This window comes from Schistocerca gregaria, chromosome 4, assembly GCF_023897955.1.
Source record: "Schistocerca gregaria isolate iqSchGreg1 chromosome 4, iqSchGreg1.2, whole genome shotgun sequence".
Taxonomy (NCBI): Eukaryota; Metazoa; Arthropoda; class Insecta; order Orthoptera; family Acrididae; genus Schistocerca; species Schistocerca gregaria.
The window spans coordinates 70,060,870-70,081,471 of record NC_064923.1 but is presented as its reverse complement, the minus strand read 5'-3'; positions in this window follow the sequence as shown (position 1 = coordinate 70,081,471).

Genomic DNA, 20,602 nt, shown 5'->3' with positions numbered 1-20,602 from the left:
TGCTCCCTTATGCTCTCCCTCAAACTCTGTACAACCTCTGGTTCTTTTAGTTTATCCAGGTCCCATCTCCTTAAATTCCCACCTTTTTGCAGTTTCTTCAGTTTTAACCTACAGGTCATAACCAATAGATTATGGTCAGAGTCCACATCTTCCCTTGGAAATGTCCTACAATTTAAAACCTGATTCCTAAATCTCTGTCTTACCATTATATAATCTATCTGATACTTTTTAGTATCTCCGGGATTCTTCCATTTATACAACCTTCTTTTATGATTCTTGAACCAAGTGTTACCTATGATTAAGTTGTGCTCTGTGCAAAAATCTACCAGGCGGCTTCCTCTTTCATTTCTTTGCCCCAGTCCATAATCACCTATTACGTTTCCTTCTCTCCCTTTTCCTACTGCTGAATTCCAGTCACCCATGACTATTAAATTTTCATCTCCCTTCACTATCTGAATAATTTCTTTTATTTCATCATACATTTCTTCAATTTCCTCGTCATCTGCAGAGCTAGTTGGCATATAAACTTGTACTAGCGTAGTAGGTGTGGGCTTCGTATCTATCTTGGCCACAATAATGCGTTCACTATGCTGTTTGTAGTAGCTTACCCGCATTCCTATTTTCCTATTCATTATTAAACCTACTCCTGCATTACCCCTATTTGATTTTGTGTTTATAACCCTGTAGTCACCTGATCAGAAGTCTTGTTCCTCCTGCCACCGAACTTCACTAATTCCCACTATATCTAACTTTAACCTATCCATTTCCATTTTTAAATTTTCTGACCTACCTGCCCGATTAAGGGATCTGACATTCCACGCTCCGATCCGTAGAACGCCAGTTTTCTTTCTGCTGATAACGACATCCTCTTGAGTAGTCCCCGCCCGGAGATCCGCATGGGGGACTATTTTACCTCCGGAATATTTTACCCAAGAGGACGCCATCATCATTTAACCATACAGTAAAGCTGCATACCCTCGGGAAAAATTACGGCCGTAGTTTCCCCTTGCTTTCAGCCGTTCGCAGTACCAGCACAGCAAGGCCATTTTGGTTAATGTTACAAGGCCAGATCAGTCAATCATACAGACTGTTGCCCCTGCAAGTACTGAAAAGGCTGCTGCCCCTCTTCAGGAACCACACGTTTGTCTGGCCTCTCAACAGATACCCCTCCGTTGTGGTTGCACCTACGGTACGGCTATCTGTATCGCTGAGGCACGCAAGCCTCCCCACCAACGGCAGGGTCCATGGTTCATGGGGGGTTATCAGTATAAACAATAAACTAATATTCTTTTACAAAAAATTCTTAATAATAGTCTAAATACACGTATTGAAATGTGGTATTACAGGGATGTGTTTGAAGATACTAACACAGATTCTCTTAAAAATTCAGCGCCGAAAGATGCCTACATTAGAGCCATTCCACATCACTCACGCCAAATTGGAAATAAATAGCATTTCAAAAGCGGTAGTCCATCTTTAAACCAATGGGGTTAACGCAAACCGTAAAAATAAAAGCTGGGAAAAAACTAAGCGGGCCAAACAAAGTATGAAGCCAGTTAACTAGAAGAGCATTACCGTACCACAAGCAGAAAGGTGGTTGAGTCGCAGAAAGCAGGCGGTACTGAACGCTCTGCATATGGCGAAGACGTTTGCAGATGGCGTCAAAGGCGACGGGAAGAAACTGTCGCCATAGAAGGCGTGAAGAATGGGTCCCTGGTGGTACTAAATTACTTAAAATAAATAAAAAGTTTGAATCCAGTTTATAAAACTACTGAAAGTGGACAACTAAAATGCAGCATATTAATAAAAACTGATTGATAATAAAAACTTCCACTTTCACAAATATAAATTATAGAAACACTGAAAGTGAATAGGTAAAATGTAAAATATTAATAAAGCACGAGTGTTAGTAGAGATATCTTCATTCTCAACCACAATATCATAACAGTGAACAAACGTGGAAGGCTTATTTGGAAAACTGGAAACATACTCAGGAAGAAAAATTGTTTTTAAACACTTTGTAAATATGAGTAACAAAACACCAGTGACAAAACAGACTTTACTTCTCAGAATGAGGTTTTAATCACAAAAAGAAAAGTGGGCATGTTCAGAAAGGTTAACCTTTCTAATCTGGGTCTTGGTACCCAAATGCTATAAATATACACGTCTCAACAACCAACAGCACTCCAAGATGTCAACTGCCTAGCGAAATGCGACACTAAAACAGAGCTGAAGAACAGCGTCAAGGCAGATGTATCACGCTGAGGTACACTATAAGAGACGAATCAAAGTGGGAGAGGAATAGCTCGTGGCAAAGATGAAGATAATGTGGTCACTGTAACATCAGAAATTGCACTGTTGCCGGTGTCAAGCGCGTATGATATTCCATTCCGGTCTGTTTTAATCAATTCACTTTTGCACTTAGACGAAGAAGGGAAGAATTTACGACAGCATAGAAACTTCTGTTTTGGGAGACTTGACTCTAAGTACCGTGTGTATGTTAACACATAGTGTTTCAAGGAATCTTTATCATTCTGCCAAATGATCCGATCTAGACTTTTATGACTTGGTCGTAACTGATTCAGATGAGGTAAAAATTAAACAAACGAAATAAAATGCATCAAACAAAACAACAACAACTACAAAAACAACAAATACAACTACTACCACTAACACTACCACTAATAATAATAATAACTACCTTGTTCAAGAACCGATGACAAATTTGGAGAGCTCCAGCAACAAGAGAAGAAACGCTTACATTTTCTTGCACACAAATGCAATGCGTCTGTCTTGACACTTTCTGCAGGACCTGACCAAATTTTGCAGGACAATGCTCAAGCATAGATAGTGCAGGCTGTTACTGAGTTGTTTGACTGATGGGGCTGCTAAGTGCTATACCACCTTCTGCACTCCCCTGACTTAGGCCCTCATGAGTTCAACTCGATTTCTAGACTGAAGGAAACACTTCACGGCATTCGCTTCAGAACTGCTCCAAATTCGTAGGGCAATAGACCACTCCGCTCGAACTACCAACACAACTGGCACTGCTGAGAGTATCCTGCGACATCCACATCGTTGGCAGCGGGTTATACACAATGCTGGTGACTACTGTTAAGATCAGTAAGACTTTGAAACACGTATCTATACTGTACGGGCTGAAAATAAATAGATGCCACTATTAGAGTTCCAGCCCTCGTAGCTCAGAGAAATGACTAGATATTATTGAAACTGCCCTGGTACGGAAGTTCCAGCGAGTATTGCTTGCCTGTGACAGTTTAAATCCTTTCTCAGTTAGCAATACAGTTCGTTTTGATGTTTTGCTGAAAAACGAGTGGAATGCAGTAAGATCACTTACTAACACGCGTACTTGTTGTATGATTTTGGAGGCATGTAACAGTACCAAATACAGTTGGTGTGCGTAACAACGAATAAACTGCCCGTCATTACTGAAGTACAATTAAACGTGTGACTAACCACTTTTTCGCTCACATTCCATTCTTTCAATACTCCATTAACAATATTGACAAACCTCCAGCAGTTTTATCTCTAGAAACTTCGTAAAATCAAACGAATCTTTCCTCAATCTTGTCTGCAGTACAGTATCTGAACATTATACTCATTTGACTCTTGCATGACACGTCTAATGTTTCATCAGTCTGAATCGAAATGAAACTGCAGTTCTGAATTTCAGCTTTTATTTTCTTACTAACTGTCAGAGTTATCATTTCTATTACATCGTTCTGTCTATCTGGAGAAGTCCCTTTAAAAGTTGAAGATGATATCAGATGGTCTCGGATTAACTGCTCTCCTTCAGCTAGTAAATCTAGCAATTCCAGACAGTTACCTTTGTTTCTGCAGGATTCATTTTCTCGATGGAGGCGAACTCTCCTGTATTTTATTGTAGGCAGATGAGCGGCTTCAGAAATGGAGTGCTCAATTCTAGTTTTGCCCAGTAACTGAAATGTTTCTTTGTTCTGTAGGTGACGGTTTGATATCTGATGCTTTTGTGCTTTCCTGTCAAAGTTCTTTATTGTACAAATGCCCTCATTGCAGAATTCCTTTTCAACACCAAACAGGAGACATATATAACAATTTAATCTGTTATTAACTGCATTCGCAGTCATGCAAGTATTTCTTTTCGTATCAGGCTGTCTGAAAAGGGTGGTTTTGTTGGGCTTCACGTAAAACTACACTGAGTATAGGAGTAGGTCGTTTGTCCTTCAATTACCACGTTTTGTCGGACGTTAATGTGGAAATAAAGTGTTTAATAAAATTCTATAAGGTGTTCAGTTGCTGGCTTACTCATGGTGGCGGCACAATGAAAATATGCACTAAAATCACATGAGGAATGACTATAAAAACAAACCGCGCAACTGTTCACTTCCATGTTAAAAGCCAGCATAGAAGCGGCAGAGACTAGTCTCGACAGCTCCTAGCAAGTGCAGCGCACCAGCCTTCGTAGAAGTGGGGAAGAGGAGGGGAGCCAAGCGCAGGCGCACTCAGCCAGCTAAGGGAAGGGAGGTCTAGTCTCAAGTAGGCAATTGCACCAATACTCAGGGAGCAGCGCGTGCTACAAAACTGATGTCTTCACACATTTAGAGCTCTTATTAGAAAGTTGTTTGTATTTTTGTTATGAATTACTATTGCATCTTTTTTAAACACGAATATAGGGGAGACTAAGTCTCAAAGTCTCCCCCCACTGGTATTTCCATTGTAAGTGGGGATCTGCCCTCTGTTTTAGCCGACTATCAGACGAGTGCAGGACGCGTTTCCAAATTTTGTGATCTGTCTGCACTAAGTTTTGAACTCATAGGTTGGGTGTTGTAGTGTGTCGCAAAGTGAGTGGTTCATCCTAGTTCTGTCCAGTGATCAGTCAGCCAAATTATCTGTCTTCGTATCTTTGTCTCCTCTTGACTGGCGTCTGCCTCCATTCAATGTAAATTTTTTTTATGAGGTGACATAGGGCAAACATTCATGGCGTGTTTGTGTCTGTATGTGGCTGTGTGTTCCTCGCGCACGCGTTCGTTCTAGGGTTTATATCTCTGCACATATGATCTTATCTATGATGTCGACTGGTGGCTACAGTACCCACATATATGACTAGCAATGGGAAGCTCGTATCATGTGTTCCTCTTCCGCCAGCAGTATGTGATTTTGTAGTAAATTTGTATGTACTGGGCTGCAAAAATTTCCATGAAAGTCCTCATCTCACAGTAACCTAAATTAATATTCTCTTTAGTAGGAGCCAATGGCTTGGAACTGAATTACAAAGTGATTAGATGACTCTAAATACCCGAGCACCTGAATGCAAATGCCACAAAATCTGAATAACAAAGTAAGTTGTTCCATCAACTGCTGGATTTATTAACACAGTTCAACGCAATGACGATCTGTTCTTCAGAACTGCTACTATGATAGTCCTGATAGCTAAAATGGTTAACTATCTTTATTTCTTTTCTTCTGCGCCACAGATGGGAGGCACCATTATATGACTCATTTCAGAGTCAGTTGTTATCGGTGAATACATTACTGAAAGGAAATTTTTCACTTGGCTCTAAGCATCCCTGAAGATTAATTTCCTCCCTGTGCTAATGATTACTTTTTTGCCAAAAATGAAACAGATCATCGACATATGCACAGAGTTTAAATGGTGAGAGTCTCTCTTCGTTAAATACTGTTATGATGTAAGATTTTATCGGTGGTTACAAAAATATTTCATTTCTGTGTTACTCTCTGCCATGTTAGCTGCAGTTTTATGCCATACAGATCAAGCAGTTTGGCTTGTGGCAATGAATATAAAACAGTAAGTACTAGAAAGACGTCTTTATATTGGTTGAAAATATTAATCCAGTTTCTCAAGGCCAGACAGTGCAATTTTAAGTATTATTGTAGCAACAAGTATAGAGTCTGCTGAAACTCAAGCGCTTCATGCTTGGTGTTTAATAAGTAGAAGGAAATTTCCATTAGAGACAATAATAACTTTAATGTTTTGAATAAAGATATTCGGAATACATCATGTGTTAATAGTTCAATCACCAAACATGGCAAAGCGATGTACTTCAGAATCAATAGACAAAGCTTTATGTAGGTTATATTACGCATGAGATAACACCGATTAGCGTACTAAATAGAGACTTTTAATTACTATGTAGTGTCCCCTTTTACACCGTACTGAGCACACTCTTAGTGATAAAAAGTTACGTAATTTGCAAAGAATACTGTTTCACAAAATAATATGTTTGCCATACTAGATACTAAGCACTTTTCACCATTTGCACTTTGTCGAAAAATTCTCAGAACGTATTAGTTCACACAAAAATCAATATTACATACTTTGTGATTGTTCTTTGGAATATGGCTACATGCAGAAACAGTCAGGCACAAAGGCGATTAAGAAGAATTTGTGACATTATTGAGGTTCTCTTGGCAATGAAAGTGGAGAAAGTTATCTTGGTTGGAGATTTAAGCACGGAACTGAGGTAAATGTTATATAACAAACAGGTGGATGGCAGAATTAATAGTAATCTAAAACATGTTGCTGATTACTGTCTGCAAAATGCTTCAAAACTATGCTGTCGTAATTTGATAAAATTTCAAAGAGGTGGAGAGATTGTTAGCTTAATTTAAATGATTAGAATTATAAAATAGTGCACTTCACAAAACAAAAACAAAGAAACATAGCATCCTATGGCTACAATATAAATGAGTAATTACTAGAATCAGTTAACTATTATAAATACTTGGGCGTAAGTGTCTGTAGGCTTATGAAATGTAACGATGTCCTGGTTCAGTGACAGGTAAAGCAGATGGCAGACTTCGGTTCACTGGTAGATATTAGGAAAATACAGTTAGTCTGCAAAGGAGATTTGTTGCAAATGGTTTGTGCACCATATCCTCTAATATTGTGGGATCCATACCATACAGGACAAGTAGATAGGCACCACCCATGGTGACAAGTTTGTGCGATCCACTGGAGAGCGTCATGGGAATGCTGTAAAACCTAGAAACTCCGAAACGCTTGAAAATACATGTCAGTTATTTCGAAGAAGCCTTCTTACGAACTTCTAATAGCCAAGTTTTGATGAAAAATCAAGCTACGTACTACAGTTCCCTACATATCGGACCTTCAGGTATATTGAAGACATGAACAGACCAGTTACGATTCACATATGGTTGTTTGCCTTGGAATTCATCCAGTGATCCAAAAGCAAATGTTGTGATAGGGAAATCAGAACACGTGGTACAGTGAGAATTAATGTCTGTCATGTATGTCACAGGAGATGGATGTTTATGTAGAAATGATGGTTCAAGAAATTTCTCTGCCAACTGACCGTAATATTTGTGTGTTATAATATTAGATCCATGACTTTGTTTCCGCAATAGACGGCAGTAGCAGCAAGTGGGGTTCGCGTGGTTGGTCATAGGTGTAATACAAGAAGTTTAGGCATCTGTAAACATAATGCCATAAAAACATTAGTCTATTGGGGATTGCATCATAAGGCTATTATCGATTATGTACGTCAACTTTCCTACCCATTTCTCGCCATTAGCGGGAAGTTCTAATTTACTGCTTTAACATGAAGAAATCTGCGGCTGCGGCTCTTAAAATGCTGGGTAAGACCAATGGTGAGGGATCTGTTAGTGGACGAACGTGCAGAGAATGTTTTCAACGCCTTAAGAACGGTGACTTTGACGTCGAAGACCATCATGACGGTGTAAGCCAGAACGTTTTCGTAGCTACTGACACAGACGAAGACAGTCACAGGACATCATTATCGAAAGCAATTGATGCGTTCGAGCCCAGCATTGAAACATAAATGATCACATTACAGAGATAGACAGGTAAAGGTAATTTTGGAGCAGGTCAGTGCTCGGACCCATGTCACAAAACCCGTCAAAATATTCATGGAAACGTAGAAATGAGAAGTCTTACCCCTCCCGCCGTATTCTCCACACGTTTCTCTCTCTGACTAGCACCTTTTTCGATCAGTGGCATACAGTGTGGCTGACCAGCACTTCCGATCAAATGAACAAGTGCAATATTGAATCGATTCATGGATCCCCACAAAAGACTCTCAGTTCTTCCGCCACGGGATTCCTATGATATCTGAAAGATGGGAGAATGTAGTGGCCAGCGATAGGCAATACTATGAATCAAAATTTTTTTGTAAGTTTTTCAAAATAAAGCTCCTGACTTCGAGAAAAATCTGCGGAAGCAAAGTAGTAGACCTAGTAACATTTGCTATTACTTTCAGCTAACATTGTGCTGCTTCACTGACTAAATTTTAGTGCCAAATTACTTACATAAAATAAAACAGGCATCTCCTACACGAAATGTTTAAAAGCAAATCGTAGTGTTCAGAAATGATGTTTTTATTTTGAAATGGGTAACTTCAAACAGGGTGGGAACTTGAAACAACTCATAAGGAATTTAGATTTTTTTTTAGTTTGGTTGGACTGTATTGTTGTCTATTTAGTGAATGTGCATAACTGAAGTAATAGCAACTTCGTTAATTTGTCATAGGCTAGTTGGTTTAAAAAATCATGGAGTGTGAAGTCACGAGAAAGAACAGCGTGGAAACGTTTTGTAGGGTTAATTTAAGGCAACACATGTGACTGAAACCAAGGCCAAATACAGTTTTGTTCATGATAAAACTGTTGATTGTTTTCATATTTGTTGTCCTTATAGATTAATTTTACACAATATTTTGATTACATTGTGTCCAATGTTACGTAGCTTGGAACAAAACTTTGGTTTGTACAGACGCATCTGACACATTTATCTTTAACTGTGGTAAATATTGATCGATGTGGTGTGACTTGTGAATCATGGTTTGTCAAAGAAGACGGTATTGCTTTCCAGTTGAACTACAGAGAACGTTAGGGAAATGTGACCTTTTTAATAGTTAGTTTCCAAGTTTATAATTGCTGTACAGCAACTACAAATGATTCCATTGTGCTGAATCTCGGCCACTCTCATTTTTCATTTATCTCTGTTCCTTCTGTTAACTTTCTTATAGTAATGAAATGGAATTACTTTTTTGTAACAATGTCGTAATTTATTGCTTCAGAAACACTTTATATGTAATTTTTTTGTTATTAGAAAAGAACTTATAAAAGAAGCATTTGGTGCAATAAAGTCATTTAATTTTAATTTCTATCAATTAATTCCCTTAATACATGATATTTGATACCAAAACATATTACAATGTTTCACACATATCATTTTAAAAACAACCATTGAGTTTCATGTATTCCCAAATACCTTAAGTAAGAAGTTAGTTGCAGAAAATAATAATGTTTATAGGTACAATTACGAATTTTTTTGACATAAAATGATTCCAGACTTATTTTGGGAACATTAGCATTATAAAATTAATGTCACCTGATAGTTAAGCACGATATGTTCCGTGTAAAGAAAAAAATACAAGAACCGGAGAAGGTTAAGTGAAAAGTTGTTTACAGGTGTCCCATTTTACAGTATTACACCATAAGTGTATTGAACTACACAGGTTGCACATACTAGCACTGGCCCAGAAAGCATGTTCAAAAAATGGTTCAAATGGCTCTGAGCACTATGGGACTTAACAGCTGTGGTCATCAGTCCCCTAGAACTTAGAACCACTTAAACCTAACTAACCTAAAGACATCCATGCCCGGGGCAGGATTCGAACCTGCGACCGTAGCAGTCGCGCGGTTCCGGACTGCGTGCCTAGAACCGCGAGACCACCGCGGCCGGCAAGAAAGTATGTATATGACTGATGAGGAACTGATCTTGTTAATTAACAGGGGAACTGCCCATCACACAAATTTGCGACAACCGTAATTTCTATTATCCGACCGGTTGACCTCATATGTCTGGGCAACTATATGTTCCACATCCTCTGTTTCAAGAACTTCGTTGCCAACAGGGACCAGTTGAACGCTAGATAAAATTATGCTCGCGATAAAACAGCACATGCTCATTGTCGAGCGCTATATGAAGCACACTTCATAGGAAACTTGCACAGAACCTTTGGGTAAGAGCCGAAGGTGGAGGAGTTTTTGTAGAAACATCAATCAGAGTTTGCAGTGCAAATATTATTCACATGGAACTGTAACGAATAAAAACCATAACTATCGTAAAAAATTTCGAACATCGAAAATATTGCTCGAATGAATGAAAATCTGGTATAAAGTCCCTCGAAATCTGAACGTCTTTTATCTGTGCATGTGGGAATTAACAGATCGTCGGGTTGAAAGCCTGTCGTAGAGGACCTGCACCTACATCACTACAAATTTGTTATTATCCTTGACTTAAGCATCCACATGAATTTTCACGTGCTGAGTTGTGATGGTGATTTCTTAGTTAGTGAGTCAGGAATTTTGGATTCTCAATTTTCATATCTTCAGATGAGTCTTGTTTCTGCCTTCAGCTCTTGTAAAGACACAGAGCATCCGAGTTTATGTATCAGGAAGTCCCCATCAGCATTCTAAAGAGCTGATCTATAATCTGAAGACTGCTGTTTAATACGCAATGTCTTGTGTCCGGATTGTAACACAGTTCTTTCACCAACCTATTAGTGTTAACCGGTATGCTTGGATCTTCTCTAATTCATATTTGGACCAACTTACAGAAAATGAAGGACCGTATGGACATTTTCAAAAAGACGGTGCAACAGCACACACAATCGCATGACGTGTTCTGTGACGAGAGGACAATCAGATGTAGCGTAGCAAACTCTTGGGCTCCTTGATCGCTTGATATTTTTTCCTGTGATTTTCAACTGCGGTTTAAATAGAGGGGCCAGGCGTACTCATATAACCCTCACACACTCGAAGAGTTACAGAAAAATGTTCAAAACAGTTTGCTGATAACTCTTAGGCAAGGGCTGCTACGCCTGTCTCACAGTTTGATAAATCGAGTACAGCGGTGCATTGTCGTCAATGGTGGCAGTTTCCATCACCTTCTGTCACGCCCGTTGACAAGACTGAAACCAATGTCGGTCTGATTGTAAATATTTTTCGGCCAAGTTTTATTATACCCTCCCCATATATTATTATTTCTCAAGCATTATTTTGGTGTCCTTGTCTCTGTTACATGTTAATATTACTTGAAACACTGAAATTAAAAAAAGTCCCGTCCGTGTGGGAACCAGTGTGATGCAGATGTGATTATTTCAGTACTTTAAAGTGTAATGGGAAATTATATCGACAGAAGACTGAGAGAAAATAAGTAAGTAAATTGCTTATTACTTCAACAGTTATCACCATATCTGTTAATATATTGCTCCCACTGTTAGACAAGAAGGTCATTGTCTTCGTGGAAAAATATTTGCGCTTTGTTGCGGGACCATGATTCTATCCAGGTGTGCGCCCAGTCGTCCGAAGCAAATCGATTCACACGAATTTCTTTCTTCACGTCTCCCAAATTATGGAAGTCGTATCGAGAGAGACGGTACTGTATGGAGGATGCGTATAGGCTTCCCAGAGAAACTTCTGAGCTAGGAGAAACAACCTTGGCAACATATGGGCGTCCGTCCGTCCGTCAACATTTCTGGCCGTTTGCACTTGATGGCGTGTTTCAGTTTTTCCAAAGTGTCCACTTACCGCTGTGTCATAACTGGCGTCGCATTACATAAAGTCAGTAAGCAGCTTGCCACTGCAGTCGCTCTTCCGACGAAAGTGTGTACTATTGATTACAATCATGGTTCCATAGGCAACCGCGAACATTTTCCAGGAAGGTGTTGACCATATTGTCTCACAGTGAGACAAACGTATTAAAAATTATAACGATTACTTTTGAAATAATAAAAAGGTTACTTGTTTTTTTTTCATCTTTCTCACTTTCATCAGACTGCCTCGTATACAACATACTTAAAGTTAACTTGATGAATGGAGACAGATCATTTTTTTCTCCACCCAGATAATTTTTCCATCTGACTCTGACACTTTGAAAATTTCTCGTGGTATTATTCATTAATTTGTATTTTAGAGCAAGTGAGATTAGACCTTATCATCTATTCGGTAACAACATCGTCAGAGATCAAGACATATGTGACAATGACAGTGTAGGTAATCAGTAATGTCTCCCGTTTAAGACGTCTCTGGCTTTCACTAGTAATGATTTTTAAAAGCAGCGTAAAAAGTAAATGACTCTGCGAAATTTGGGATTCGAACGGTTCTTTTCCTGAATGTGAAAACATTGTCTTTACCTCTGTACCACTTCAAAAAGAAAATAAATGAAATACGCTTCACGACTCAATTATCAGAACAGTGTCTCAATGAATGTGGTCCTTCAATAGTTTACGTTACACACGCTTATGAATTTCGATTAAGAGGAGTTAAAAGTGAGCTCCTTCCAAAAAAACATCTAAAGTAAACTTTCTTTCATGACAGTTTCAACCTACAGGACGTTGCCCTACAACCCACTTGCTGTTTTGCATTTTCCTGTAACGCGTCACTAGGTAGCAGAGCCACAGATGCTTGTGAATAATCGGCGCTCCTCTGTCGTGAATGTCCGCTTGTCTAGCAGCCACGCAGTTATCTTAAAGCGACAGGGTGGGACACTGTCCCACTTCTCCACATAGAACAGTAGACTGAACTCAAATGACCCGTGTGTCAGCCTTTCACACTCGACATCTTCCCAGATACTGAAGCAAACATAAGAAGCAGTATTTTGTGAGAAATCTGCAACCAACAACACATTATGAATAAAATCTTATTACACGAAACATTCATCACCTAAAGTAGGTTCAGCCGACAAAATATTATTCTCATCAAGCAACTTTAATCACTTTGAAGGGCCGAACATAATGTAGATACATGCCAGTGACCATTTGAAATTTTTAAACTATCATAGAATCACGTAATTTAATTAGAAACTTGTGCAACAGAACATGTTAATTACAAAATGTTAGCCATCAGGAAACTTGAGTCATGAATCAATCACATAGTAACATGTAATGAAAAAAGGTTATCCGCCTACGAAATGAAATAGTATCCTAAATAAAAATTAATTTATTGCAATAGTTCTCTTTTTAAATACATGAATACAGATTCGATCACAAGCAACCGCTTATAACACAGAATGGATTATAGTTTAACAGGACAGATTCGACAGTCTTAGCAAAGAGCAGAAAGGAATGAGAACATGTGAGGCCGTCAACTAACAAAATCAGCTGTGAAAGTAAAAACTAGCGGTGCCTGCTCATTGATTGCTTGATTACGCTGAAAGACTGGTTTGCTAATACAAGCAGACAACGTTAAAAATTGATTGTGAATGAACCCTCAAGCAAATCCATGACATTACAAGGTTTATAACAGTTACTCACTCCTACCACCTAGCCTATAGGTAGTCTCGTCACCCATTTGCCTAAGTCTGAATAAACTTACCAAACTCTACTAGTCGTTGAGTAGAAGACTGTGTGTCGCATAATCTGCTGCGGATTCCTGTTGGCGGAGAGAGAGTGCTTCCACATTGCCCATCAAAGAAGATAAACCCTCAACTCGTTGTCCACCAACGGAGAAGTCTCTACTCACGGCTTATTGCGGTCGAAGAAGATATTCCAGCTTGCTCTTCAAACTAAGTGTCTGCCCACCAGTGAGACGGCTTTTCGATGTTCTGACTAACGCTACACTAAATAAATAAACCGATAATTTACTAGTTTGCACGTGTTTTTACAGAAGGACAGAGTTCTTAACAATTACGTCCGATGTCCCTTCTCAACAGCTGAGTTTTCTCACCAGCCAATGTGCTTGGCTCGAAATTTGGTTTTTCTGGTGACTTGCCTCCAGCTGCTTCTTTTTGCTAAATGATTACTGCTAACCAGTAAATTGTTTCGTTCCAAATTTCAACCAGTACCCAAGTTGCCACCAGAGGAGGACCAGGTTTTCGTCGTTTCTCACAGTACCGCAATGAGACTGCCGTCGCACGCCATTCTCTTTTGGGAAGCACTTCCCATCGCAATAACGAACTTCTTTCTACAACAACTATGATTGCCTGGCTTGGCTTGTCGAATCTACGAGTCGGTCGAAAACACAATTGTTCGTGAGCCATGTTATTTGACTTTCTCAATACTGCCGCCAGACCACACATATTGTGAAGCGTAACTAGTGAACCACTGTGAGGCCAGCTGAAGGATGATGCAACGCCCATGTAATTGCCGTGGCCCAACCAGTTTAGCGGTCGGCCCAGCGGGGACGAACCACCTCCTATCATCTAAGATGTGACAGAGCTCATCACCAAAGACCTTACAGGACTTTTGGCTACATTGTTCGCAAACATAGTTCTTATCTGGGCTTCATTAATTCCAAGAAAATTACCTAAAGAATTACATGTGACTTCAACCTGCATAGAGAGAGAAGTGTCATCTCTGCATTCACTTAGCATGGTTTTGAGTCAGGGGGGGAGGGGGGGAGGGGGGCAGCACAATGGGTTTTACAAAGAGTACATAGCGATGGACAATGTGGGTAAGAAATGATCTTCATACGATACAACTCAATTTTTTTGCGTCTGCAACTTTCGGAACCCTCCGACACAAGGCATCCAGTCCCTCAACTGGAAAGTGGGCGTTTAACCCGCAGTGGGTTAACGATGTAGTTCATAGTGAAGCTAGTTCTGTGATGTTCCTGGGGTGTTTATTTGTGCGACGATTTGGGTCTACTCAATGGCTTTCCAGGGAGTATGATTCACGATGTTTATTTCAAGACCCGACTTCATCCTCATCATGATCTAAGAAATATGTGCCTTCAAAAACGTTTATTTAATGAGGGAGTTCTTCCTTCTTTCAAATATTTTGTGAAGGCTTACTACAATTTCGGGTTTAAGTGTGGACAACTTGGTATGTCAGATAGCCAAAATCCTTCCTCACACACGACGTAAAATAACTCGTGCAGCTGATCAGTAATTAAACGATTCTCATATCCGACCTACTAATAAGTTATTAATATCCGCTGAGTGGTTAGCCTGAATAGCAAAATATATTATTTCGTGAAAACGCTATACAGGAAGCAACATAAAAGAAAAATGTTAGTACTTACTGTCGTACCAAATGGTTCAAATGGCTCTGAGCACTATGCGACTTAACAACTATGGTCATCAGTCCCCTAGAACTTAGAGCTACGTAAACTTAACTAACCTAAGGACGTCACACGACACAAAGTCATCACGAGGCAGAGGAAGTCCCTGACCCCGCCGGGAATCGAACCAGGGAACCCGGGCGCGGGAAGCGAGAACGCTACCGCACGACCACGAACTGCGGCCTACTGTCGTACCACTTATCACATTCTTTTACAAAAGGTTCATGACGAACCAGCCTAGTATATTAGACAAAAAATCTCTCTGAGATGATGCGTAATAAATTAAAGGTCAGGTACTCAACCTGTAAAATTTCCTGAACACTTTCAAGACAAATAAGTCTTCGTATAAATGCAAGCAATTACAATTTTATTCTGAACTACGCTATAGTTTTTTCACTGTATAAAGTAGTGTAATGCATAGCGTGAGTGTCTGCGTTAGACGTATTACTGATTTGAGCAGAGTAGTTTCACAGTAAAGGTTCATTCACTGAGAGCGAGAAATTTTTCTTCTGGAAGATGTTTTCATTTTTGTGATGAGTTTCACGACAGTCATTCTGCGAGAGTAGAATTAGACCGAGTTTTGCATTGTCTTCCAGGGGTCGATGTCCAAGTAATTAGGTAATGGTAGAGATGTTTATCGACTGAATTTCCGTTACGTGGGTTCTCACAGTACAGAGAACCAACGCAGAGGAGCGTTACTCATTGCTTTCATTGCTTCTGCGGGAAGTTAGTTGCCGAAATGTATCTCCCATTCCGCGGATGTCGATGTTGATTAACAACTACAACATTCGGTGCATGGAAGTCAATTACCGTAAGTGAGATCCCGCTTTCTCTTAAAAATCGTTTTTATTTGTTTCTTAATATGATTACCTTTACTCTGTTGGATAAGACACGGAATTTAATCTGTGTTTGTTGCTTACAAGAGCAGATTTATTGTCACCATTTCTCTGTGATGTAATATTCAGACTGATAATCGTTACACGCATTTTAAAGAGTACACCTTCAGAAAAATATACTGAATTCGAAACTACAGATTAGTTGAAATTTTTGAAAGCGACGTGCTAATAAATGTGATAGGTAATCTCTGTCCTCAGGGAATCGGAACTAACGGACTAGAACTGCTGCCCAAAACGTTACATGATTCTGTAACTTTCTGTCTGTCTGCACTTTTTGGGTGTCTCACACGTGTTATTTAAACTTTATCGTGGTAAACTAGATGAAGAAGCTCTCATCTCCTTTTAACAGCTACGGACACTACATCACTATAATAGAAATAGGAGTTGTAAATTTATAGTTCATACAACATAAATTTTACGGGTCACTTTCGACAAATCAGACGAACATAAAAGAACAAAACTATTGAGCGGAAAACGACAGAAATACACGTTCCCTTAAAACGTCTCTACTTGTAAAGAACTGCTATTGTCTTATATGCTAAAAAGTTGTTGTACAGAATAGTAACAGTCCTTTATTGCCAATGGCTTTGGGTTGGTTGGAAACTACTGAATTAGAGATTTTGATATTTTATTCTATATTGTGGCACAGTACAAGTTAAATGTTTTTGGCCGATGAAAATCTGAATAAAATTTGAAAGATACTTTTCCGGTAGTGTAATTCGGTATGCATGATTTGTTAGTCCTGTGAAGAAGACAGTTCCACGGATGAAAAAGTGAAACAATTAGAGTATATCTCATTATAATGTCGTTAAGGGGGAGTATTATGCAGTTTAAGAAAATTCTGAGCTATTAATGGCATTTCCTCAGAAAAGTATTTACGTGACAAAACCATGTACTGAATTTTGGAAGCTATGGCTGTCTTATCGCTGGCTCACCTGTAGTAAATAGCAGTATTCTTGTGGTACTGCATGCTGAGGAGAGATTCTTTGATAGTGCATTGACTAATTGTTCCACTGGTCCTTGTAGGGATGCTTTACACATTATGAATGAAACCACACACGACGCTGGTATAAGGTTCTACAGTATTTATTATTTAAGACAGCGCTACAATTTCGAAATATATACATTATCACCTACAGTTATTTAAAATTCTATATAGGTCAGTTAGGCAGGGGAATATCAATCTGCGTGGAAGAATACCATAGAAGTTGCAAACTTAGAAAAACAATTTACTTTTCAGACCACCTGCTTTAACATGGCCATAGTTACAAGCCCTAGCATGAAGTGTTACATTACATACATAAAGAGAGGAAAATGAACTATCCTGAAGCAGACAGACTAGAATTGCTGCGCAACATCTTACACGATTCTGTAACTTTCGGTCTGTCTACACTTTTTGGGTGAGTCTGACGTGTTATTTAAACTGTATCATGGCAAACTAAATAATAAAAAAAATTATTCAGGTAGTGAAGGGAGACTAAAATATAATAGTCATGGGTGACTGGAATTCGACAGTAGGAAAAGGGAGAGAAGGAAACGTAGTAGGTGAATATGGATTGGGGCTAAGAAATGAAAGAGGAAGCCAGCCGTTTGTTAGAATTTTGCACAGAGCATAACTTAATCATAGCTAACACTTGGTTCAAGAATCTTAAAAGAAGGTTGTATACATGGAAGAATCCTGGAGATATTAGAAGGTATCAGATGCATTATATAATGGTAAGACAGAGATTTAGGAACCAGGTTTTAAATTGTAGGTCATTACCAGGGGTAGATGTGGACTCTGACCACAATCTATTGGTTATGAACTGTAGATTAAAACTGAAGAAACAGCAAAAAGGCGGGAATTTAAGGAGATGGGACCTGGATAAACTGACTAAACCAGAGGTTGCACAGAGTTTCATGGAGAGCATAAGGGAACAATTGACAGGAAAGGGGGAAAGAAATACAGTAGAAGACGAATGGGTAGCTCTGAGGGATGAAGTAGTGAAGGCAGCAGGGGATCAAGTAGGTAAAAAGAAGAGGGCTGCTAGAAATCCTTGGGTAACAGAAGAAATATTGAATTTAATTGATGAAAGGAGAAAATACAAAAATGTAGTAAATGAAGCAGGCAAAAAGGAATACAAACATCTCAAAAATGAGATCGACAGGAAGTGCAAGATGGCTAAGCAGGGATGGCTAGAGGACAAATGTAAGAATGTAGAGGCTTGTCTCACTAGGGGTAAGATAGATACAGCCTACAGGAAAATTAAAGGTACCTTTGGAGAAAAGTGAACCACTTGTATGAATATCAAGAGCTCAGATGGAAACTCAGTTGTAAGCAAAGAAGGGAAAGCAGAATGGTGGAAGGAGTATATAGAGGGTCTATACAAAAGCAATGTGCTGGAGGACAATGTTCTGGAAATGGAAGAGGATGTAGATGAAGATGAAATGGGAGATACGACACTGCGTGAAACGTTTGACAGAGCACTGAAAGACCTGACGCGAAACAAGGCCCCAGCAGTAGACAACATTCCATTAGAACTACTGACGGCCTTTGGAGAACCAGTCGTGACAAAACTTTACCATCTGGTGAGACAGGCGAAATACCCTCAGATTTCAAGAAGAATATAATAATTCCAAACCCAAAGAAAGCAGGTGTTGACAGATGTGAAAATTACCGAACAATCAGTTTAATAAGTCACAGCTGAAAATACTAACGCGAAGTCTTTACAGACGAATGGAAAAACTGTAGAAGCCGACCTCTTGGAAGATCAGTTTGGATTCCGTAGAAGTGTTGAAACACGTGGGGCAATATTGACCTTACGACTTATCTTAGAAAAAAGATTAAGGAAAGGCAAACCTACGTTTCTAGCATTTGTAGAATTAGAGAGGGCTTTCGACAATGATGACTGGAATACTCTCTTTCAAATTCTAAAGGTGGAAGGGTTAAAATACAGGGGGCGAAAGGCTATTTACAATTTGCACAGAAACCAGATGGCAGTTGTAAGAGTCGAGGGGCATGAAAGGGAAGCAGTGGTTGGGAAGGGGGTGAGACACGGTTGTAGCCTCTCCCCAATGCTATTCAATCTGTATATTGAGCAAGCAGTAAAGGAAACAAAAGAAAAGTTTGGAGTAGGTATTAAAATCCAGGGAGAAGAAATAAAAACTTAGAGGTTCACTGATGACATTGTAAGAGATCTTACCTATCAAGTATTACCTTTTGGAAGATAAAGCTATGGGCTTTCTACTTGTTCAAATTTATTGCAGTTGTATTGTTTTTTAAAAGCACGGGCCCTCGGTCACTTTAAGTTTTAAGCTCTTACTAATCAAGTATTACATTCTTTCAAGATAAAGCTGTGCGCCTTCTGCCTGCTGAAAATTTGTCGTAGTTGTATTGTTCTTAAAGTGATGAGCTTTCAGCTGCCTTAAAATTTTGGATTCTTACTTATCAAGTAAATAGTATTTAACGTTAAATACTTTTGGGCCTTCTGCCTTGGGAAATCGGTTGCAGTGCTTTTTTTTTTTTTTTTTCAAGCAAAGGCCTTAACTGTTTTGGACTACGATTTCTTATGGGTCGTAAAGCTTAGGCCTGCTGCCAACTGAAAGGTTATTGTAGTTATGTTGTTTTAAATTTATCAGCCTTCAGTCGCTTTTAAAAAACTTAATCTGACTAGTCATGTCTTACATCGCTTGGCCTTAAATACTATTTAAGGTTAAAAGCTAGAGCCTTCTCTCTCTCTCTCTCTCTCTCTCTCTCTCTCTCTCTCTCTCTCTCTCTCTCCCTCTCTCTCTCTCTCTCTCTCTCTCTCTCTCTCTCTCTCTATATATATATATATATATATATATATATATATATATATATATAACAGTTGTATTTAATTCATGGGCCTTGTCCTGTTCTGTGGATTTAGCAGGACGTCTCAACATCTATTCGGAACTACAAAAAGGCCATAACAGCTGCCAGTAACAAAAGAAGTTTTTTATATTGATGCAGCGCTGCATCTAGTTAGCAGCATCTGTTACAGGTGCCTCATCCCAGCGTCTGAGGCTATACGGCTGCTAATATTGCTTCACTCGACTCCAGTGTAAACATTAACAGTAAGGCGATGTCTTCAGTATCCAGTGATGGTACAAACTGAATCATGATTTGTGGGATGTGAGGAAACAAAACAACCAAAGCATTTAAGATATGGTGATATAGAAGGATGTTTAAAACAAGGCGAAGTGATAGAATAAGAGTAGGTTCTCCGCAGAATCGATAGCGTGAGGAACAAGAAGAAGGGACAGGATGATTGGCCCTGTGTTATGACATAAAAAATACGCCCATGGTTCTTCAGGGAGCTGTAAAGACTGTAGAGGAACTAGAGATTAACAGTCTCGACCGTAAGAAACCTTTGTTTTTGTGGTTACCGCTTTGTCAGTTACTGACTATCTGCAGACCTCAAACCATGTTAGTAGGCGGTGCCAATGAAAGAAGGAGGCGTTACGCGTTCAGTAATTGACTTTTATGAAGTTCGTAACGCCTGCGCCATTCACCGCCACTGCCTACCAACATGGTATTAGGTCTGAAGATGGTCAGTAAGTGACTGAAACCAGAAACCATACAAATAAAGGTTTCTCGCAGTCGAGACTGTTTATTTTCATGTTAAAGTACTAAGAAAGAC